This window comes from Equus asinus, chromosome 9 (genome assembly GCF_041296235.1).
Source record: "Equus asinus isolate D_3611 breed Donkey chromosome 9, EquAss-T2T_v2, whole genome shotgun sequence".
In the NCBI taxonomy this organism is placed as follows: Eukaryota; Metazoa; Chordata; class Mammalia; order Perissodactyla; family Equidae; genus Equus; species Equus asinus.
The window spans coordinates 72,400,916-72,426,202 of record NC_091798.1 but is presented as its reverse complement, the minus strand read 5'-3'; the positions used below and the strand labels follow the sequence as shown (position 1 = coordinate 72,426,202).

General features: G+C 36.1%; 1 long non-coding RNA gene across 3 annotated transcripts in view; it reads right to left on the bottom strand.

The window, feature by feature from the left end:
• LOC123289813 (uncharacterized) overlaps positions 1-25,287 on the bottom strand; it is a 329,460-nt gene that overhangs the window by 128,595 nt on the left and 175,578 nt on the right. For all 3 annotated transcript variants that reach the window (XR_011505928.1, XR_011505929.1, XR_011505930.1), the window contains one exon: positions 3,074-3,193. This is a non-coding gene — a long non-coding RNA (uncharacterized lncRNA). The remainder of the gene's footprint in view (positions 1-3,073; positions 3,194-25,287) is intronic.

The following is a 25,287-nucleotide window of genomic DNA, read 5'->3' as shown; positions in this document are numbered from 1 at the left end:
AGGATATAAACCATTTCACATTAACGGAGATGGGAGTATTTGGAAAATTTATTCTATCCTCTTTCACTCTTCACTTGAACACAATTTTCATCTGTTGTTTTGAGTACAGTTCTCTCCTGCAAGTCATTTGGGACATTTATTAACAACTTCTTTAGCTTCTTGATTTTAAATTAAAATACTTTTGCTCCATGTAGACACGCCTGCAAGTAGGGACCGTATATCTGCAATGTAAATTATCAACTGACATTAAGCACCATATAATGTTGAGTTAAGATAGGTAAAAAGCACTATGCAGGAGTCAATGCACAGATACAAAAAATGACAACCAAAATGTAAATTCTCCTAACAATAATTTGCTTTAGGGCTTTAAATATGAAGTACTTGTGCTGCAACTCAATAATTAAAGGAAAGCGATGCTTCCATAACCTAAATCATGCAGGGCTAAATAAGCATCTCAAAGAGGACAGTCAACAGAATGTGAATGATACTAAAAAGTGGATGCATGTTTCTATCAGAATAAAATCAATGTTTAAAAAGACGTGTTACCTTTCTTTGGAAATTAGAATTATATGATTTACAAAGTCACACAAAGTATTATCATTTAAGGTCTCCTCTCACGAATTTCACAAAAGAAAGCAAAATATAGCATGTAATTTTTGAGTAATTAAATTAGGCCTTTATACTTTTTTTGGATATATCTAGTAGTCAACCTTTGAAAATTTTATTATTAATGTTTATTAGTGATGCATGTATGCACAGAGGAGCAAGAGTAAGGCCTGTGGACTTAGAGGCTCCAAACGAAATTATTCTAAACACTTCCTTTGAAGAAATAGAAGAATCTTCCTATTTGTTATCCAATAAAACAATCAAATGCCACATGGTATCAATCCATCCCTGGCTGGAACATTCTCAGCAGGGAAATATGGCATGGAAAATGATTGACAAATTTCATCTCATACTTAATAGGCCTGCCTTCAAGGCCAATTGCAAAGACACATGAGTTCGGTATTCTGAAACACATAGCTATCTGATATCAGTACATAAATTGGAAAAAGTTTTTCCCCAGACAATCTTAAGAAATGCCCTCCTCTAGACAAACACTTTTTACCACTCTATTTTTGCCCCTTTATTTTTAAAAAGCTTTATTTATTTATTTATTGTTAAAGATTGGCGCCTGAGCTAACTGTTACCAATCTTTTTTTTTTTTTTTTCCTGCTTTTTCTCCCCACATCCCTCCTGTACATAGTTGTATATTTTACTTGTGGGTCCTTCTAGCTGTGGCATGTGGGATGCTGCCTCAAGATGGCCTGACAAGCAGTGCCATGTCCATGCCCAGGATCCAAACCAGGGAAACCCTGGGCCGCTGAGGCAGAGTACATGAACATAACCACTCAGCCATGCGGCTGGCCCTTGGAAAAAAGTTTTACTTTTAAAAGCTAAAAATATATAGTATTTTTATTGTAGTTTTCTCCTTTTTTTATGCTTGGACGAACTTTGAAAATTAGCAATTACATTAAGAGAGGACAGAAAAAGTAACCTCTTTATCCCAACTTTCCTAAGTGTAGCCAATTTATACTTTCAATAAAATGAAATCAAATTACAATGAAAATATATTTGACATAAGAAAATTTTGTCTGACAAGAAAAACATAATTGTTGAAGGCAAAAAAAAATGATAGAGGATGTGAGTAGTAAAATAAATTAGTGAAATAGGAATTAAGTTACAGTAATACAAGTAAAAAACATAGGAAAAAGATAAAAGGTGTGACTTAGGAGGGGAGAGAGAGAAGAGAGAGGGCTAAAATAAAAAGTGAAATAAATCCAAAATGTCCACTATCCCTGTGTGCCATCTAGCATTCCATATATTGCAATGAATAGAAACCTACTCTGTCTAATTAATTGAAAATCAACTTTATAGGAATGTATTATTCCTACGTAAACAGAGGCTTTATTTTGTTCCTAGAACTTTGCACCTAGAACTGTACTTGGGCCATGGCAGTTTTCAACAAATATTTCTTGGATAGATGGATGAACAGATGGATGAATGGACAGATCGATAATGGATAGACAAATAGATGGATCCTTTCAAAAATAAAATTTTACAGGCTCTGATTTTACTCTTTGGAAAACATACATTTCCAGACTTTTCTTTGCTAACTTAGCTAAAGAATGACAAAATCTTGTTCCCTGAATGAAATAATATTCAAAAAATGCTACTATATTAATAATTTTGTTTAATCTGGAGATAAAACATATCTCTAAAAGCTGACAGATGGTTCAGAAAAATTATATGATAAAATTTATTTTAGGGAATCACAATTATAGTGTAAGTAGTTTTTGTTTATTCTCATAGTAAATATTTAATATATATCCTCCTGGAAACAGGAGAGCAGCTAGAGTTACTTAGTAGTAAGTGCTTAAGAGCACTAATGTATCTTTAAATAACATTACTCAGTCATGCACATAATAGCTGAAAAAAACAAAACACAAATGCGAAGAAAGAAGACCCAGGGGGTTGCTTTATAATGGGATGTTAAGCCTTTTAGCTCAAGGTCATCAGTTCAGATCTGATCTAAGTCATCCGTCATTGACATATTTGCAAACTGGTAAAAATAAATGAAATAATTTATTCCCTCAAAAGGCAGTTTTATTCAAAAGCAGGATGGACCAGGGTTCATATGAGAGAGTCATATAGTTACAATTATTCAAGTGATAAAGAATACTTAGTGAGTATCTATGAGCCCAGCACTCTGCACCACAAACATACCCACGTGAAACTCTATCCTGTTCATTTACTAGAGATCTTCACGTTTACAGAGTGCTAGATATTAATTTGCCCTTAAACTCAATTTAATAATACAATAAGTAAATAAAATATATAGGGCTTTGAAAGAGTCAATCTTATGTCTAACTATAAAATTATAGTTTAAATCATCACTCTAGCATATTGGTAATACAAACATAAAATAATAGCAATATACCTAAAATAGCTAGTGGAGATAATGTAAAACATTGGTCAATTCTTTCACTTTACACATGAAAAAAAATGATTTCTACAGAGTCTAAAGCCTTACCCCTGGTGTTGACCAACAGTGGCTGGTAGCTGAAATTTCAGGCTTAGAATCCAGGTCTCATGAATTCTAGTCCAACATCCTTCCCATCTGTGAGACCTTGTTACACCAAGAATTACAAACCTAAGTGAAAAGATAAAAGCTGAGTAGGAAATGCTCTATGTGATCCCTCTATTTGAATTTTATGTGATCTGAAATCATTCTCCTACTTATTTTTTTAATTTTTGAGTTTAAAAAATTTATGTGTCCCACTTGTTTTTAATTCTCATAATTTTCATAATGTTGAAGTCACATCCCTCCAGCAGCATGGAACCTTCTCAGACATTCTATGTGGGCTGTGAGGTTCAGTTCTAGAGTAGAATCCAATACAGCTTTATAAATACAGATGACTCCTACTCCGATTTGCATAAAACAGCATCTGATACCAATGATGATATCTTAGGGGAAAAAGCATTTAAATCCAGATAAAAAACACATACAACCATTTTATTCTTGGAGTTGACAAACTTTCAGATGACTTATTTTCTAATGATTTAATGCCGTCGTATTTTAGTAACCTTTAAACAGACACTAAGGAAGCTGCTATAATTTTCTTTCAAGGAAGATTAAAAATCAATATAAAGACCATAGTGCTTGGCACGTAGTAGGCATAAAATTCATTTTGTAGTTAAGTTACTTCTGGATCTTCTTTGTGGATAAATGTATTTTATTTTAGAAGTGTCTGAAATGCAGAATACTATGATAGAAATCAAGCTTAAGTAAAAGGATATAAATTATTCCATAAAAAAGTATAGCTTTATCTGCTTAGTATCTGAGAATAGCATAAGTAATATTAATAGCTTCTTTGCACTTATTGTAGTTATTACTAGACTAAGTGAATAACACACAGGATCTATCAATTATGGAAATATTTTGTTAGAATATTCTTCTGGTAGATTTGAATAAAATAAATTACAAGCTGTACAAAGTATGTATGAGGCTTGTTCTGTTATAATTTATAAGATTGTACTTTGTGCCTTCTGTTGCTGTTTTTTACAATATCATTCTAGTCTCCCATTGTCACTTGTAGCTTAGACAAGCTTAAAACAAATACCAATAAATTTGTCATATTCATCTAAAGTACTATCTTTCACACCAGAAAACAGCATAAAATATTTTACTCTAACAATTATTTTTCACAAGCATCATGCAAATATTATAGGGCATCATTATGAGCATTCGTCTTGTTTGGACAATGGCAAAAAATCTAGGAAGGGTCTGATCTGTGGTCACAGAAATCTAAATGGTGGTTGTGTTTTAAGAACCCAAAGTTGGTGATAAAATATTATAACTTCTGACAATAATTATTGATAAAAACCAAGTCCCATCAGAATAGGATATGGTTAGTCTTCAAAACTAGATGGCCCACAGCACTTCAGTGAACTACTGCCGTTTGCACAACACGAATATTCTTCTTTTCCCTTACTTTCCTGACATACTCTCTCTCATGTGTTCTTTGCTTCTACTTTCTCCCTTTCAAATATTACATTTCTCCAAACTTATTTCTTTGGCCTCCTTGTGGTCTCTTAATATAATCCCTCTGTCCATTTCCCTGGTGCTAAGTTACACAAAATGCATAGTAATGTGTGTATAATCATATGCCTCCAATTAATAGATTAATCAATCAATATCAATACATACGCATAGAATATAACATATATTTAACACCTACATGTTAATGTTTAATGTATGTGACATATAAATGTATACATACAATATGTATATATACATATATAGTATAAATTCATTTGTAAGGAAATGTATACTTACCAAAATCCAAAACAGTTGAAAAAAGTTAAATTTGTTTATGTTGTGAAAACACATGGAATACACAATTACGTCCTATTAAATTATATAAAGAGGAGACAATGAGGAGCAAATCAACTCACACTGGGGGCACTAATATCTTAAAAGATGAAGATGAGCCAAGAAGCTAAAAAGAAAGGAAAGCAGTTTGAAAATCTGCTAAAAAATTGCTGAGTATCTAGGTCTCCATTCTGGCTCCCAAGTTACCCAATAATTACCATAATACCTCATCTTCCATGAGAACAGAGGCTTTAATCTGGAGATGTCGAACTAGAAGAACTGTCAACTTGGGGATACTAGGTAGAGGAATTTTTATGAAAGGTTCAGGGTTAAGAAGAGGAAAATTAATGACTGTAGGAATCTCAGCTTCTTTCACTAACCTGCTCTTAGGATGCCAGGAGGAAAGGTTTACCTTATATTTTCCAACCTGCCATCCTCCCTCTCCAAGAAATGTGGAGGGTTCTTCTCTGGAAAACTAAATAGTCACAAGAGAAAAAAACCTCCATAAAACTTCCTTCAGCATAGTAATGCTCCATCGTAAAACCCAGCAATCTATAAGTCATGCATACACATAAACACATGCCAAGTTCCCAACCAATTTTAAGTGCCTCCCTCATTTTATTTTCTCTTTTTTATAAGTTTTAAGTTACATTTTCTTTACATTTATATTAGAATATTTTAAGTCCATTTAACATGCCTGCTTTTTCCATTAATATTGTCTTTTGATTGTGCCTCTATTTTACATCTCATGAAACATTATTATCAGAGTTTTGTACAGTCAATATTCATTTACGGTATTGATTTATTTATCTTTCTAATACTCTTCTTCATTGCATCTTGTACTTTTCTTTCTCTATCAGGAATACATTTTCTTCTGCTCGAAGAGCTGCCTTTATCATTTCATTAAATGTAGCTTTCCTGGCTTAATTCTCTCCTTTTATTTGTCAAAACATGTTTTTATTTCAATTTCATTTCCAAATAATAACTTCAATGCAAATAAAAGTTCACAGTGAGTGGGGTTTTTTTTTTCATTGCTATAGAAACATTATTCCACTGTTTTAGTTGATAAGTTGATTATTAGTCTTAATGTTGATATCATTTCTATTTAGGTACTTTTACAATTTTCTTTGTCGTTAGTTTTCAAAAGTTTTACTATCATGTACCTAATATAGTTTTCTTAGTATTTATTCTGCTTTGATTTCATAAACTTCCTTGAATCTGTGAGTCGGTACCTTTCATCTCTTTTAAATTATTCCTGCCTACTTCTCTCTAAATACCACAACTTTTCCATTTTTTCTCTCCTCTCCTTCTGGATTTCAATTACACAAATGCTACAACTTTTGACCTAAATACATGTCTCTTAAGCTCTTTTTTCTTCTTTCCATTTTTTGGGGGGTTTGTTTGTTTCAGTTAGGAGATTTTTATCAACAATTTTCCTGTCTACCTTCTTCTTTTGCACTCAATTTGCTTTCCCATCCAAAGAATTCTTAAATTTAAATACGGTGGTTTTCAGGTCTAGAATGTTCAGCTGATTGTTTTATATAGATTCAAATTCTTTGATAATATTTTCCTTTTTTTACTCACTTTCTCCACATTTTCTTCTTTTGTAAGTGTATTAGTTACAGTTATTTTACCAATACTGGTTTACTAATGCTATTATCTATATAACATGCTAGTTTGCTTCTGTTGTCTCCTTTTTCTCTTAGAGGTCATATGGTCTTGTCTTTTTTAATGTCTGTGAATTTTGATTAAATATAAGACATTGTGAATTAAAAAAAAAAAAAAAACAGCTCCAGATAACATCAACTTGTGCCAGTAGTGGTTTCCCCATTCCTCTAACAAGTAAGCGGGAACACCAATCACATTAATCCAGTCATGGGATTGAGCTGCACTGAGACAGGTTACTCTTGGGGTAATAATAAGACTACTTCTTGATTCATCCCTCTTTTTAGATCGTCTCCAGAGTTTTCAATGGAAATCCTGGAATAGCTCTTTTTCCTCAGGAACAAGAGACTTCAGGAATTTCTAATCTGCTTTTTCAGATTTTTTTTGGCTCAGCTCTTCACCTCCTATCCCCTTGCAGAATTCAGTAAATGTCTCAAGTTGGAAAACAGCTGTGTATTTAAGGCCTTTCAAGTTTCTAATTTTGTCATGTCAGCCCCTCACAACATTTAAAAGTTCAAATGGTTTCTTTGTCCAGGGCATGGGCCTTTTTCCTTGGGAAGCTCAAATTTTCAGACATTAGCCCATGCCCGGGATTAAAAAATACCCCCCCAGGGTAAATGTACCCGAAGAAGATCACTGAAAATGGCTCATGTCTCTGGAATTTTAGTCACTGTAATCCATGCTGCTGTCTTAGTTCTCTGATAATTAAAAAAAATTCATCCATTTTTTCTAGTTCTTCTGAGTTGGAATGTTTACTTGCAGTGAATTATTCCATCCTACCAGCAGTGGAAAAACTATTGCCAAAATTTAAATATGAACATGTAGCAAGCCAAGCAAAATTTTGCAAAAGGGCAGGAAGCTTTATTTGAAACAATGTTATCTGATTTAAACAAGCTATTTTAAGAAAGCTGTGAACTTGAGTCAGATCAAAGCTATGAGAACAAAATGGAGTAGGTATTGGGAACGAAGTCATGTTAAGAACAACTGATAATGTTGGATGTGTTCTGCACAAAGAGGAAAAGATTAAGGCAAGTCATGATAACCAAATTCAAATATTTGAATGCGTGTCATGTTGAAGCCAGATTATTTATTTTGGTTTAGAGAATAAATATAACCAAAAAACAGAAATGGTGGAGAAAAGATTTCATCTGAATGTGAGAAAATGATTTCAATGCCACTGTATATGGCAGCAAATTTTCAGACTGGATATATTCAAGAAGGTGAGGACATCTAAAGATAACTTGCTAGAAATGCCTCATTACTATTTGGAATGTCCAGCCAAATGATTTCTAAGGACTTTTTCAATTTTAGAATTTTGTTCCTTGTATTATGATTGCTACTAATGAGGGATTTGTCACAAGTATTTAATAAAATCATGATTTCGTGGGCTTTGACACTGAAATATTATTTTAATAGTTCCCACTTCATCTTTTTCTCTATGCTTTTCATTTGCAATTATTGATGAGTTTTTTATCAGTTTCTTGTGATATACAAGTACATTTAATTAAAGATTAAATACAGATACGGAACTCTGAGAATAACAGGCTAAACATAATTATAGATTAGAGCTTTCAAAATGATTTAAGGGATTTTAAATTGTTAGCTCAAAAAAAAACCTCTCTAAATTTTTAAAAATGCATTTCCTCATTTCTTAAGGAAAACGATTTTATGCATGAGAAACTGCCTTTAATTAAATAAAATGCTCTACAAGATTCACGGGAATAGTTTATTTGAATAAGCTATTTTAAATACAGAAAAGTTTCCACATAAAGTAATTTTCAATGTAAAGAAAGAGACTGAATATTTTTTCAAAACGTTTTTCCTGCGTATCCTTTTCAGCAGTACTACATTATTTATTTTGCTATCACTTATCTAGATTTCATCATATCTTCATCTGTTTTCCATTGATTCTTTGTTTTTCCAGTGGTATCTTCAGTCTTCCTTGATGCTCTCTTGAGCCTTAATGATTTATTAAGAGATTAGTGGATATATTTTCACTACAGTGCCGGGCTTGACATTTCTATCCCCTGGCTGATTTTACATCTCTTCAGCCTATGATTAACTTGTACAATTTGTCTGGTAGAGATGCAAATACTTTCTTTCCAGGGGAAGAAATAACCCTACGGATTACTTGGATGGTCTTGTTGGACATTAACCAGTTTTGTATCCAACTGAGCAATCTTATCCTAACATTACCTATAAACACCAGGGTTTTCAAATGATCTTGGAATCTGTCACAATACCTTACTTGTTCTTCATTAATGAATTCATTGAATAAGATATGTAACACTTTACTGTTATGGGTGTATGAGAGTCACAATTTTTCACTTTGAATATTACACTTTAACACTGAGAACTTTTTCCTCAACATTAGCCGATGTCCATTTCTGACACCTTAAAGGGTAAAATTCTTCCAGGCATTTATTTGCTTCTCCTAATCAAATCATCGGTTTTCATCTTATGGGAATTGAATTAACATACTGCATTGACCTCTTTGCTTTATCTACTCAAAAACCCAAAGCCAAATATTCAGCAGTTTGTCCTTAGGCATGTGCAAATTATTAACATGTTTACTTACTAGTACTAAAATCTCTTCCTTTGTATTTACTTATTCATTCATTTATTCATTTATTTATTTATAGTTGGATGATCTCCTTGCGGAACTACCTTTATTTATTTTATCTTGCTGATTGGTTATTTACCTGAATTAACTTACCTAAAAAAAGTCTATTTCAAGTGAGCTAAAAATATAAATAAGCATTTAAACAGATTGATCTATAGATAGATAAATGGATGAACAGATAGGTAGGTTGAAAGATGGATATCTTAGACTCAGTCAAAATCCTTTAATTATCTGTGTACAACAAAAGTCCACTAAGTTTATTTTAAAACGTTCTACACACAAAAATAATCCTGGGATCCTCAAGACAAGAAGAATCTGAAATAAAGAACTAAGATCATTTCCTTCCCAAATGAAATCTTCTTAATTCAAATACCCTTGAACTGGAGGAAGAGAAGGTAACGAAATTTTAAATTATGTTTGAAGTTTTGATTACTAAAAGATTTAATAACTTAATTTCCTAATTAATAATGTGTTTTGCGATATTAAGTACAGAACTTTATACATCTCAAGAATGATGAGCGAAGTCACTGTATCAGCCTGAGTTACTTTATCATTACATCTGATCAGCCTTGCTTGTGTAAGTGCTCATTACCTATTTAAGAAACTGTATGGAGGCCCAGCCCCAGTGACCTACTGGTTAAGGTCTGCATGCTCCACTTTGGCGGCCTGGGTTCAGTTCCCAAGCATGTACCTCCAATACTCATGGCCATGCTGTGGCAGCAACCCACATACAAAATAGAGGGAGATTGGTGACAGATGTTAGCTCATGGTGAATCTTCCTCAGCAAAAAAAAAAAAAAAAAAAAAAAAATTGTATGGATAACTGGCACCAAGATAGCATCTCTATATGATGTTACTCACGTTTTATTTTAAGACAAAACACAAAAATACAAATACACACTCATTTACTCACACATATATCTTTTGCACTTCTGCCAGAGAAGAGGTCATGGGAAGCTCATCTTCATGGAAAACACATTCCTAATATAGACAGCCCACTCACTTGGCCTGGTTCATGGATCGTTAAGAACTAAGTGCATTTATTCTTTCCACAACTTCTATTTTTTTCATTTCTGTTGACCACTTACTTATGCTCTAAGGATATAGTAAACACATGAGAAGCAACAGAAAAAGAACTTTTAAAAAATATTCTTTAAAAAAATAATTTATATTTAAAATTATCTACAAGTAGTCTAAACAAATGCAAATTGTGGGTGAATTGATTACATATACAATTATGACCCAACTTTTTCAATAAATTGTGCTGTAGTTCTCTGGAGAATTATTATTAACTGCATTGAATATTATTTTTTCAGGCTGAAAATTGTATATGGGGTATAATTACAATCAAGTAAAATAGCCTGTGTATAGAGAGAAAACTGTAAGAAAACATACCAATTTATTTTAATAAAGTTGAAATGAAAATGTGCTGCATTTTACCAGCCTGTGACAGAGGGCTTCGCTAGTATACACACTGCTTTACACAGAACTATGAAGACTGTCTCCTGTGAACATGCTTAACAAAAACCGACTTAACCTTGTTTCTCCTACTGTTTTATATTCTCTTTTTCCATTGTGTGCCACAAATATCTTTCTACTTGAAGAAAAAACCATGAATTAATAACTGCCAATCTTCAACCCTTAGGAGGCAATAATCTCAAATAGGATCACATTTGTTTTCATGTGGAAATTAATATTTAAAAAACTTCAGGATTTGTGAAGTTATATCAAATACATTTTATTTGAATAGACACTACACCATATTTTCATGTGGGGCTTGATTTTTAATCATATTTTAAATCCAAGTTGAAGCTGAATATCTCTGAAAATGAAATATGTTCTATTTACAATTTTAACTACTTATTTTCATCTAAAATGTTTCAGCTGAAATTGAAATAATCCAAATTAAATAGGACTTCAGTGGTTCTCAACCTTGGATGCAGTGTAGAATAGCCTGGAAGGCTTTCATATATCTGGTTGCTTAGACCATACCTAAGACCAATTAAATCAAATCCTAGGGGTTTTTTTAGAGCTTGTCAGGTGATTCTAATATACAGTTAGGATTCATAAGAATTACTTGACAATGCACCATTTTTTTCTTTTCTTTTTGAGGTCTACCTTACACACAATATAACGAGCAAACTACTATTCATGCATCTCAGATGTTGGAATTCTCCATGCTCCCTGACCATACAGAGTATGTTTTAAGGTAACCGCCACAAAAGCTACTGAGATTTCACATATTCAAGGAGAAAAAATATATATATTTCTGATGGTTTCTTCTGACTGTTAGTGATTCTTTCCTACATCCAAGGGTGTTTGCCCCTCCTTTGGAAGGGAGAAGGCTGAAATTATTGTATTAAAATTGAACTTCTCTATTAGACAAAGGAAAGAATAATAGCTAGAATGCAAATATTCCATTTTAAGCAGAATTTGAAAAGAAACCATTTGAAACTCTCTAATGTGTTTTTTTGTTAATTTTAGAAAAAATTGTTAAAGCATTTGACATTCTTCTTGGCCAGATGAATCATTCATACAGTTTTCTGGTTCTGTGAAATTTATAACCACCCTGCTTGTAGTAGTTATAAATAAAAAGGTTCAGTATAATTTACAGTGGGAATTTTTTATTAGTTTCCTAGTACTGTTGAAAGTGTTACATTGCATTTCATCCTTCAATGAAAAAATTTACTTTTTTTCCCTTTCATTGTAGGATTTCAGTCTTGACTGGAATTGTATGAACAATAAATGTAGACTGGTACTTTATCCAAGTTAGAAATAATTGTGCAGAAGAGCAGGACTGATGGGAAATTAACAATAACAAAGAAAACTCCTTAAACTTAAATGTGCATTAAAAATCAAGTCCACGTTATATAAAAACTATTTATACGTGCCAAGGTAATAATATTTCTAAATACCTCCCAATGAGTGTACGTGTGTTTGTTTTGTTTTGTTTTTAACCAGTAAACTTGATTTCTCTCTCCACACTATTTAATGTTGACCAAGGAATACTGCCCCAAGAAATGAAAAAGATATGTCAAAGGCAAATCCCTTCCACAGAGGAAGAAACAGTTGAAAGTCCATCCTTTATGACAAGGGAAATTTGAAAAGACAAAGGTAAATGGAGGAAGAGTGAAGGGGTTAGATGCCAAGAAAGTCATAGACCAGTCATGTGGCAGGGAGATGCTGAGAGTGAGGCCTTGATGACTGGAAAGATGGCAGAAGCCAGAGTCAGCAGCAATAGATGTTGTGCATGCTCAAAGGCTAGTAGGACCAATTTTATCCTGGCAGACATAGCAAGAAGATGATGATGACAACAACAGCGAAGAAGGAGGAGGAGGAGCTGGAGGGGGAGGAGGATGGAGGGAGTGGGGAAGGACGGAGAAGGAGGCTTGAGAAGCCTAGCCAGATTTCAGCTGAAAAGGGTAATAAAATGGCTTGCCGCCTCTACTTCATCACCAGAGGATTGATCTCTATCTCTCTCCCTCTCTCTCTGTCTCTCTCTACCCCTTCCCTTCCTCCCTCCCTCTCTTTCATCTCAGGTGGGATTTGTCTCCACTATCTCCGTATTCTAGATCACCATATCTAAATGAGACCCCATCCTCAGCTATCCTCAATCCTCTTCCATGGCTTTGTTGCACTGGGGATTTCCTCACAGTTATAGGTTTATTGCATCTCCTTTCCTTCTACAACATAAGCTCAATAAGGAGGGATTTTGTTTTGCACTCAACTACATGCACAGTTTCTAAAATAGAATCTGGCACAACGTAAGTGCTCAAAAACATGCTGAGAATGAACAAATTAATAAATGAAGAAGCAGGGAACTGGCGTTTAAATATTTAAAATCTACCTTTACCCATGCCACCAAGTTATCCAATGGAGTGAAAGCTTGTGAGGAAAATTATATAGCTTACATAAAATAAATTAACCACAAGCTCTTTATACCCATAAAATATAATGTGAAAATGTGTTACTCACATGACTATGCATACATTCAGACTCTATGTATATATATATATATTTATATACATAAATATATATACATGTACATATATATATGTTTATATATATTTATGTATATATGTGCATGCGTGTATATATATAAAAGATTTATTATGAGGAGTTGGCTTACGTGATTGTGGAGGCTGAGAAGTCCCACAGTCTGCCATCTGCAAGCTGGAGACACAGGAAGGCCCATGGTGTAGGTCCAGAAGCACGGGTCCAGAAACATGGTATAGTTTTGGCAGAAGCACTGTGCGCAAGGAAGGCAAATCTGTATCCACAGTAAATCTCTATTCCAGTAAGGACAAAACATTGTCCTTTCCATGATGGAAGTAGTCCAATGTAATCAAACTACCACCAGGAATCTGGCTAATCACCCTGGGGAATTGTGTCATATTGAAGACTCAGTATTAGTTTCTGCTGCTGGCAGACTGAACACTCATCAGTGGCTGTGGCCAGGTTGGCCTTGGTGAGTGAAAATCCACATTGTTGAGCCCATGCATAACCCCACCAGGACCACTTTGTTAATGAGTCGATTGGGCGATGATAGGAATGGCTGGGGAAAGAGGCTGACTGGTATCCACAGAATGAGTTATCTTATCCATTTAAAATCTTCCTTTGCTGAGGTTACTCTTTGGTGAGCATGCACATGGGACACAAATATCTTCATATTTTTTGCCCATTCAAAGAAGTCTATCAATATAGCTCTTCCCCAAATTTCTTTGTCACCAATTTTCCAATCATGTTCCTTCAAATTCTCTGACCATCCAGCCAAACCATTGGACATAGCTCCTGACTTGGTACATAATCACACTTCTGGCCATTTCTCTTTCCAAAGTGAACAACTAGATGAACTACTTGAAGAACTGCTAATTGGAGGGATTTCGTTTCACCATTGTCCTTCAGGGATTTCCCAGAAAGGAGCTATAGTACTGCATCTCTCCACTTTTTGGTAGTGCCTGCATATCCTGCCTGTAAACCAGGTCCAAGTCTCCTCTTCCTCTGTCAATTGAGTGTAGGGAAGTCCCCAGGAATCCAGAGGTGCACGCTGGAAGAGAGAATGCAATGTAGCAAGAGTGGGGACCAGAGGCATTTGGGTCGCTTCTTCTTGTTACTTACTCGTTCCTTCATAGTCAGTTCAGACCAACCATGTATACACCACTTTCATTTTATGATGACTTGATGCTGTGCACGCCAAACTTTATGGTTTCATGGGTCAAACAGCACTTAGCTCATGATGGGGAGCTCGGTGGCCCATGGTTAAGTTTCAGTCTCTAAGTCCCAGTGGCAGACCAAGAGATGTGTTTCTCAAAAAGAGAGTGGTTATCTGCAGAGGATGGTGGGGCTTTGCTCCAACGTCCTAAAAGTCTGCAATGTGATTCACTATAGAGGCCTGCCAAAGGCTCCAAACAGCATCCTCATCTACCACTGACTTCAAGTACCATTGGATCTACCTGACTATATGGTCCAAGCAGCAAAGCAGCTTGCACCGCAGCCTAGGCCTGTTATGAAACCTTCTCCTTGTCTGGGCCCCACTCAAAACAACATTTCAGGACACTGGGTAAATGAGCCAGAGTAACACACACCAATGAGGAATATGTTGCCTCCAAAATCCAAATAAGTACACACCAGTTGTTGTGACCCTTTCTTGATTGTGAGAGGGGCCAGATACAACAACTTATCCTTCACCTTAGAAGAGATATCTCAATATGCCTCACACCCCTGGATCCCTAAAATTACACTGAGATAGAAGGTACCAGAATTTGTGTCAGATTTACTTCTCACCCTCTGGCATGCAAATATCTTACCAGTAAGTCTAGAGTAGTTGCTACTTCTTTCTCACTTGGTCCAATCAGCATATGTCATCAGTGTTATAGACCAGTGTGATATCTTGCAGAAGGGAAAGGTGATCAAGGTCCCTGCAAACTGAATTATGACATAGGGCTGGAGAGTTGATATACCTCTGAGGTAGGATGGTGAAAGTGTATTGCTGAACTTGTTATTTGAAAGAAAACTGCTTCTGGTGGACTTCATTGACAGGAATGGATAAAAAGGCATTTTCCAGATCAACAGCTGCATACCAGGTACCAGGATATGTATTAATTTTCTCAATGAAACCATATTTGGTACAGCAGCTGCAATTGGAGTCACCACCAGGTAAAGCTTATGATAATCTACTGTCAATCTCCAAGATCTGTCTGTCTTCTGAACAGGCCAAAGAGAACTGAATGGAGATGTGGTGGGAATCACCACCCAAGCATCCTTCAAGTACTTGATAGTAGCACTAATCTCTACAATGCCTCCAGAAGTGTAGTATTGCTTTTGATTTTCCATTTTCCTACATAGAATCAGTTATAGTGGCTTCTGCCTGGCCATTCCCACCATAACAGTCCTCACCCCACAGGTCAGAGAACCAACTGTGGGGATCCTGCCAGCTGTTGAGTATAATTATTCCAAGTATGCATTCCAGAACCAGAGAAATAACAACAGAAGGAGTTCGGGATCCACTGGATCCACTGTGAGATGAACCTGAGCTAAAACTCCATGGATCACTTGATCTCCACAAGCCCCTCTTCCGACTGGTATGCCACAGTGACACTTTGAGTCTTCTGGAATCAGTGTCAGCTCAGAGCTAGGGTCCAGTAGTCTCCAAAGGTTCTGATTATTTTATTTTCCCTAATGCACAGTTATCCTGGAAAAAGGCCATCGGTCCCTTTGGAGAAGGCTGGGAGAAGGATTAACAGTATAAATTTTTGGTAGTTTACCACGGTCCATCCTCAAGGGGACCCAGCCTTCCCTTCATTCAATGTAACATGGCTCAAGTCTGGAAATTAATTGAGGGGTCATGACTCTCTGTTTTTATGATTCAGGTTAGACTTCTATTCACTTGACCTAGAATTTTTCTGCCTATACAGATGAAATAAGAACTAGGCAGATCTATCTATTTCACTTCTGGGAACACGGTGATCAATTAGCCAATACCATTAAGTCTCCATGAGTCACACTATTCTAATTGCAGCTTTGACTCTGCTGTCCATTAGGCTAACCACATCTTCCTTGCCCTTGGCAATTGAGCACCCTCATTTGGCCCCTGGCACCTGGGGATCCAAATACTCCATTGCATTTAGGTTTCCCAGTTCAGGGGCTGCAGTTCCCATTGTGAGATCTGGCCAACAAAGAGCAATCATAGAGCTCCTCAAGAATGACAGGCCTTCCCTCACAAATTTAATTCTCACAGTATTAGTGAAAGGTATGTTTTCTGGACTCTCTTAGAAGGGGTGAGTAGGCCTTAAATGACAAATCTATTCTAACATCCAACACCCTTAAACATTTTAATCTCTTCCTTTCCATTAAAGCAAGACAGATCTTGCATTTCCAATTTACTCACTGTAGGCCACCTACTGGCCCATGTTTCAACCAACCAACCAAACTGACAGAGCCCTTTCTAACTCCCCAAGTTGCAATATTAAATGCACACTCTCTGCTTCGTGAGCCCATATCAATAAATTCAGCCAGATCCAACTTTATATTCTTCCACCATGATCCCACACCCTTAGTATCCATTCCCACACATGCTGCCTAGATTTCTGTCTATATAAATTAGAAATAGTTCTTTTGGAGTGTAGCGTACCTTCTCATGGGTCATACTTTATACCTCACCATTAGAGGCCTGCTAGGACTTAAGTCCAATTATAGGTCTAGAAGCAAAGAAGGGTGGTGAGGATACGTCCTGAGGATAATCAGAATTGTCTTGCTTGCCACTTGTCTTTGTAGATGACATTAGTTTCCTCAGACTACACAGGTTTAATTCCCACAGGTTTCAGAGGACAGGGATGAAGGGGCTGTTACCACTGGTGGTGGGGAAGCCATTTTTGCTAAGGATGGGGAGGCTGCTTCCACTGGGGGTAGGGAGGCCTCTTCCACTGGCAAAGAAAACTCATCAAAATTTAGAGACTCAATGTCTTCAGCTTCATCAAGGTCTTCCTACATGTCTCACCTCTGCTTACAAGATCCAATTCTTTCCTAGTCAATGCCCTCACTTTAACAGTAAGCATTCTATGAGACTGAATTCAACTTATGTTGTAATTCAGCCAGAGCAGGATGAGATTCTGAATTTGATTTTCAGCAATCTCAGCCCTGAGGCTATAGGAGGCAGGGGTCTCCTTCAGGAATACATAGAAGCTTTTAGGTCATTTATGCAGTACTTGAGCTGGAAATTCATATCCCTACTATTCAAATCTCTACTATTAGTTCATGCTATGGACTATCAGCACTGTCTTTACTATGAGAAATAAAGCCATTAGCAACTTTAAATCTAATCAGGTTAAAAAGCCAATTCCAGAAACCTCAGAACCAATTAATAAAACTCATCCTTAAAATTCAGTTCCTCTAGTACCACTCATCAGCAAAATCTCCAGAAAAACAAGACCAATAGGATATATAGATATAGATCTATATCCGCATCTCTATCTATCTATCTAAAAACAGACCAAAATATTTATTATAAGAAATTGGTTTATGCAATTATGGAGGTTAAGTCCCACAATCTGTGGCCCGCAAGCTGGAGACCCAGGAAGTCCAGCGGTGTAGTTTCAGTCTGAGTTTGAAGGCCTGAGAATCAGAAGTACCAACAGTGTAAGTCTCGGTCCGAAGACAGGAGAAAATGTCCTAGCTCAAAAAGCCAAGCAGAGAGAGTACATTCTCCCTTTCTGCACCTTTTGTTCTCCTGAGGCACTCAGCAGACTGGATAATGCCACCCACACTGCGGGGAGCAATCTGCTTTCCTCAGTCCACTGACTCAAACGATAACCTCACCCACAAAAACCCTCACAGACTCACCCAGAAATAACGTTTAACCAAATATCTGGGCCCCCTGTAACCCAGTCAAGCTGACACATGAAATTAAACATCACAGAATGGAAGGTCTCCTATTAATTAATAACAACCAGTACTTCCAAATAAGCGTTTGCTTGCCTCTCTAAGCCTCAGTTCTCTTAACTGTCAAAAGAGGATATTAATACATAACTCATGTGTTTGTTATTATGAATGAGTGATGTAATATAGGGAAAAGACTTGGTTCATACCATGTACTCAACAAGGATTCGAGATATTTTTTTCAGCAAGCTGGAGGATTTTCAAGACACCTAAAATCACACTCGTGAGCAATTGTCACCCCTCTGTATCAATCTTCCCCTAGGAAGGCTTCCTCTTAGGCTGTCTTAGTGGCTAGAATACCAACATTAATCATCTCTGAACAAAGAACAATTCTTCTTTGAAAGAAAGATTCTTTCAGAACATAACTGAAGTAATGCAAAGGGTCAGACTGTCAAACCATATTCATAAGAATCAGATATCTTTTCTAATATCAAACCTGACTAAAACTTAAAAGAAAACAGCAAATTATGAGGCACAGGCAAAACGTGCAGAAATCTGAGACTGCCAAGATCTTTCTTTGGAGCATAAACGTAAGCTCTGGCCTACATTTAATATTTGAGAGCTCTAAAAAAGGCGTGCAGGACATCAATCTCACAAAGAGAGCTATTTCAATCATGAAATATTTTTATTTTGTACTTAAACAATTACGGAATAGACTGACATTTTCCAGTAGGCTATGCTCCGTAAATTCATTAATTCCAAATTTATTTACCCTGAACAACCTAGAAATACTCCACTAAAACATTTCCAAGGATAAAGTAATATTTCCACTAATACTGCCTGAAGGCCTGATTAGTATGTTTATAAGATTTGACCTTATGATTTCTACATGGCCTGGACATTTCCAAGATAGAGATGAGTTACACATCAATTGCTTTCACTTTCTTAAGTTAGATAAAAACAACATATAATTTTATCCACATATGTTGAAATTACACTTATAGCATTTTCCTATTCTGACACCAATTAGTATCTGGTGGTGGTGGTTGTGGCGGTGTGTGTTTATGTGTGTTTGTGTAGGGGGAGTGCATGTGTGTAATGCAGATATGAAAGTTTTATTAGGTTAAAACAGGCAGTAGAGAAGTATATAGTGTAGAGCCAGGAAATCTAATATTCTTATAGCTTATCTGGACAAAAATAACCCACATACACCATGGCCAATGTCCTGATGGAGAAGAAGCCTGTCCCCGAATTGTTTTACATATTTATAGGAACAAGATGGAGGAGGGAAAGCTATGTGAATTGTGACAATGGAAGTTTCCTTGTTAAGAAAGTGGCCTGGTTAGAATGGGTCAGCCTCTAGAACATAGCTGCTGTAGCAGCCTATTCTCTTGAGCTGACTCAGATCTATTGAGTAAGTTCCCCACTAAACTCTCAAAATGAGAAAGGAAATGAGCCCCCAAGGCGATTGAGATCTTTCCTCCACCCGCCTCCTGGAACTTGGGGATTGTGAAATATTATTTCCATCAGTTATGCTGACAGTAGGTTGCAGGGATTTCCACAATCAATAAGGAGCAATCAATAGATTTTGAATCACAAAAATTAGAATTTGGGTTGTTTATTATATTTTATTATTCAAACAAAGGTGTAGTTAGGTTTTTGGTTCCTCTTAAATGCCTTCTGATTCTTATTAATACATATTCCCTTAAGAAATCCAGATTTAGTCCAATACAACAAGGGTCAGAGCAAGTCTCCACACAACAATAAGCCAATCTAGCCTTCTATGGCAGAGTTCTGTTGTTAAGATTTATATTAATTATAAGGCAAAAGTATTTCAATTACTGGTGATAAAATGTTGCCACTTTTTAAGGAAAATAAATCTTTAACATTTAACAGAAAAGATCAATTCTTTCTGCCTCTGCCACTGCGAAGGCTCAGAACTGCTGTGGGGCAAGTCATGTTAACACAAGTCATGGATTAAATTTCAAAATGTAAACTCAATTTAAACATAGAACTTGAGGGGCCGGCCCGGTGGCACAACAGTTAAGTTCGTGGCCCAGGGTTTGCCCATTTGGATCCTGGGTGCAGACATGGCACCACTTGGCAAGCCATGCTGTAGCAGGCATCCCACATATAAAAAAGTAGGGGAAGATGGGCACAGATGTTAGCTCAGGGCCAGTCTTCCTCAGCAAAAAGAGGAGGATTGGCAGTAGACGTTAGCTCAGGGCTAATCTTGCTAAAAAAAAAAGAAATACATAAAACTTGAAAATATACTTCTATCCATTTTTACATAAATTAAGACTCATTCCTAGAGATGTTTTACTTTATTCTGCCATCTCATAATTATAGTAAAAATAAAAGGTGAGAAGAGCAGAATAGGGACATGTGGGAAGAGGTCTGAGGAGAAGAAATGTTTGTTGTTTAAGCCACAGATTTTTTTTTTTAAAGATTGGCATCTGGGCTAACAACTGTTGCCAATCTTTTTTTTTTTTTTTAAGGATTGGCATCTGGGCTAACAACTGTTGCCAATCTTTTTTTTTTTTTTATTCTGCTTTATCTCCCCAAAACCCCCCTGTACACAGTTGTATATCTTAGTTGCAGGTCCTTCTAGTTGTGGGATGTGGGACGCTGCCTCAACGTGGCCTGACGAACGGTGCCATGTCCACGCCCAGGATCCAAACCCCGGGCCGCCGCAGCGGAGCACGTGAACTTAACCACTCAGGCACGGAGCCGGTCCCTAAGCCACAGATTAATCTATGATATTTTGTTACAGCAGCCTGAGCTAGACAGACAATAAGTTTGCATAATAAGGGCCCTGAAACATATTTGAATCCTGAACCACATACTGAAAATTTGAAATGGTTTATCTATTTGCAATGGTTTTCATATTTGGTTCAATATTTATTCATAAAACACATTTAACATTTTCCCTTATTTAATTATTTTATCTTGGCCATTTAACTTGATGTCATTTTGAAAAATAAATTCTACACTTCAATTCACATATGAGATCAGTTTGTAATGTACTGTAACTGCTTTTAAATTTCTAGTGAATTCTACCACAAAGGTGAGGCACTTAATCTGTAAAATATCTTTTGATGATTAGACATTGAAGACACTAGATAAGTGTAGGGTATTATTCTTGATGTTACTATTTATGCCATGATGCTAAGTGGGAAAAAGTATCATTTAAAAATTCATTATAAACCTGCTATTACTGAGATTAAGAATGACAGTTCAAAATAAGAATTCATGGCTCATTTCTGTCCATAAATATAAAATTTAAAAATCAAGTCTAATTAGAAAATAGCATGATCATTCTTAAAAACAATCCATAACCTGAGTTGTGATTCTTTTTTCCTTTCTTTGCAGTTCTGTTCTGTTATAGTTTTATTTCCCTTATGACATTTCAATTCTACCTATGGAGGTTTTCTCTAAAAAGAAGTGTCAATCCTAATCAGGTCTGAATTCTCCTTGGTAACATATTTTGGGTTAAATTTGAAGTGGACAGAGGAGGAGGAATCTCACTTCTAACAGAACAGACACCTGCCAGTCAGTTACCTAAATATAACTATCATGTGGCTTCACACCGCAGAGAAATCCATTGGTACGTTTTAGAAATTCAAAAATTTTTAGTAAGAAAAATGATTCTCAAATAATTCTTTTGGTAATAGTATATTTAAATCACTTTAAATGACACATTTACCACTAAGGGTTTTCTTTCTCTTGCTCTCTCTTTTTTTTTTTTTTTGGTAAATTTCCAGTGCTAACGATTTTCCCTGGACAATATTCTATTTCATCTATTTTGTAAAAGGTTTATGCAAATACAGACATTGCACATGTTCTCTTTTACCTTTAGGGAAAAGCTTCTGTGCTTTTAAAAATCTTTACTTGTTCTATCATCCTCTTTTCAACTGAACCTATTAAATATACATAAATCAGTTCGAGGGTAGAAAGGAGTTTTGACTACATAAGATACAATATGACACTTTAAAGTTAATTTGGGTTTTAATTTAGCTTCACTATATAGAAAATAACATTCTGGGCCTGATATTCAATTCAGGAGTAGCCAGTAGGACAATTATTGTAACTCGTTCTTACAGCATTCTGACCAGACGTATAAACTCTGTGACAATATAAGCAATCTACTATAATATTGAACACATGACTCTCTTTAGCAATTATCAATGTTTTTTTCTCTTACCTGAAGAGGCAGAGATCATCTCTGTCTTATATTAAACACAAAGCAAAGCAAGAAATATTGACAAATAATTAGGGAAAAAGTTGTCATCACCTGTAAGAAAATTACTAGACCCTATTTTTAACTTTTATTTTGAAATAATAATAGATTCACAAGAAGTTACAAAGATAGCACACACAGGTCCCACGCACCCTTTACCCTTTTCCCCAATAGTTACGTCCTCCATGATTACAACAGAATACCAAAACCAGAAATTGATATTGGTACAATAAATGTTTAAAAGTTTTATGCCATTTACATATGTGTAGACTCATGCAACCCTCAATACAATCAAAATGCAGCTCCATTCTATTAGCCCAAATGACTCCCTCATGCTACCCCTGTATAGTCACGTTCACCTCTTCCCCTCACTATCTGTAGTGCATTGAATAGGATCCCTCAAAAATGTATTTCCACCCAGAACCTCAGAATGGGACCTCATTTGGATATAAAGTCTTTTCAGAAAGAATTACTTAATGATCTTGAGATAAAAATCATCCTATATTTATGGTGGAACCTAAATCCAATGATTGTTGTCCTTGGAAGAGGAGATGACACACAAAAACACAGAGAAGGTCATGTGAAGACTGAGGCAGCGATTGGAGTTATGCAACAAGCCAAAGAATGCCAAGGGCTATTGGCAGCCACCAGAAGCTAGGAGAGGCACAGAACAATTCCTTTCTCAGAGCCTCGAGAGGGAACCCTCCCGACACCTTGATTTCAGACTTCTGGCCTCCAGAACTGTGAGAATAAATTTATGTTGTTCTAAGCTACCCAGTTTGTGGCACGTTGCTACAGCAGCCCTAGGAAACTAAACAGACCCTTCTTAAATTCTGACTACTACTAGTATCCTCTCTATCTCTATAACTGTCATTTATAGAATGTTACATAAATGGAATCAAACAGTATGTGACCTCTTGAAATAACTTCTTCACTCAGAATAATACCCTTGAGATCTGTCCAAGTTGCCGTGTGTATTGATAGTTCATTCCCTTCTATTGCCGAGGAGTGTTTCAGAGTGTAGCTGTAGCAGTGGTTGTTTACTCACTCACCTATCTAGGGATGTTTTGATTGCTTCCAGGCTTTGGCTGTTACAAATAGAACTGCTATGAGCATTCATGGACAGGTTTTTGTGTGCTTCAATTCCTCAGGAATAAATGTCCAGGAGTGTGATTGCTGGGTAATCTGGTAAGTGTATGTTTAGTTGTTTTGTTTTTTTTTAAAAGAAATTGCCAAATTATTTTTCAGTGACTGTACCACTTTACATTCTGACCAGCAATACATTAGAGATCCAGTTTCTCTGCATCCTTGCCAGCATTTGGTATTGTCATTATGTTTTATTTTAGTTGATGTAATAGATGTGTAATGATATCTCTTCATGGTCTTAATTTGCATTTCCCTAATGGCTAGTGATATTGAACATCCTTTCATATGCTTATTTGCCATCTGTATATCCTCTTCAGTAAAACGTCTCATCATGTCCTTTAGCCATTACCTAACTGAATTGCTTTTGTTTTTTGTTTGTTTGTTTTTCTCTAAGAGTCACAAGACAAAGGTGGAGAGAAATGGGTAAACTAGGTCCTTAGGACCCGAGGACAGTGTTGATTTCTCTGGATTTTCTTTGTATCATATATATCAGACTGAGTAGTTGGGTATTGATGAAGGCACCAACCCAGAAATGTCAATGTGTGTAGACCAAAAAAAGAAAAAAAACCTAAGAAAAGCTTTTCTCTCTAGTCAAAGGAGCAGAAAAAGGGCAGGCTACCAAGACAGAAGACTTCTAAAACCACCATTCTATTTTAGGCAAGCATCAAAGAAAAAACTGTGGCCCCACCACCAGTCCCCCAAGAAGTCTAGGTGGAGAGCCTAAACATACACATTAATCAGACTATAATGACTCACTCCTAATTTCCGTCAGGGTGGTATGAGAGTATGGAGCTGGAACTTTCATCCTAAATGATCAGTAATGAACCCCTAGTATGATGTCAGTGGAGAACACATAGGGAGCCTATACTTTTATCCCCATATGTCAGTGAGGAGGTCTCCTTCTGCTGTCCAAAGGAGTAGTTTTAGAGGAGGCCAAGGGAAAATCAAGATTTCCATGACTGCTCAGCAATAATAAGGTAACCGCCTCCTCTCAGACAGAGTAATATCAACAGAGATCTAGTAGAGAGGCTGAAAGAGAAAACTAGCACAGCAACTCGTCCAACCACCTGACAAGCCACAAGGAGGAGTCCCTCTCTGCCTAACCCTGGAGGTCAAAGGAAGACGGTGGAAAACCTAGATTCTAACCACATCCAGCAGTAATGAGAAACTGTCCTCATTTCCTACAATTCAGAGTGATGTCAGAGGAGGCCTGCTAAAACACAAAATTTAAATAATACGTAGTCTCATAGACAATGCCCCAAATGTACAGGTTTTGATAGAAAAATCACTCATCATGCCAAGAAAGAGGGAGATCTCAATTTCAATGAGAAAAGCCAACCAACAGATGGCAATAATAAGATGACCCCAACAGGAGAATTGTCTGATAAGGATTAAAAGCAGTCATCATGAAAATGTTTTAACAAGCAATTACAAATATTCCTGAAACAAATAAAAAAATAGAAAGTCTTAGCAGAAAATAGAAGATTCAAGGGGAAACTTTAGACTCAAAATTACAATGACAAAAATTTTTAAAACTCAGTGAATGGGCTCATCAGCAGAATGGAGAAGACCGATGAAAGAATCAGTGAATTTGAGACGAAACAATGAAAATTACCCGATCTGAACATCTGAACAATGAGAAACAGACTGAACAACAGCAAAATGAACAGAGACTCAGGAACATGCAGGAATATAACAAAAGATCTAACATTCATTTTATTGCAGTCCCAGAAGGGTAGGAGAAAAATACTGGGCCTGAAGAAGTACTTGAAAAAATAATGGCTGAAAATTTCCCAAATTTGGCAAAAGATGTAAGTCTACAGAT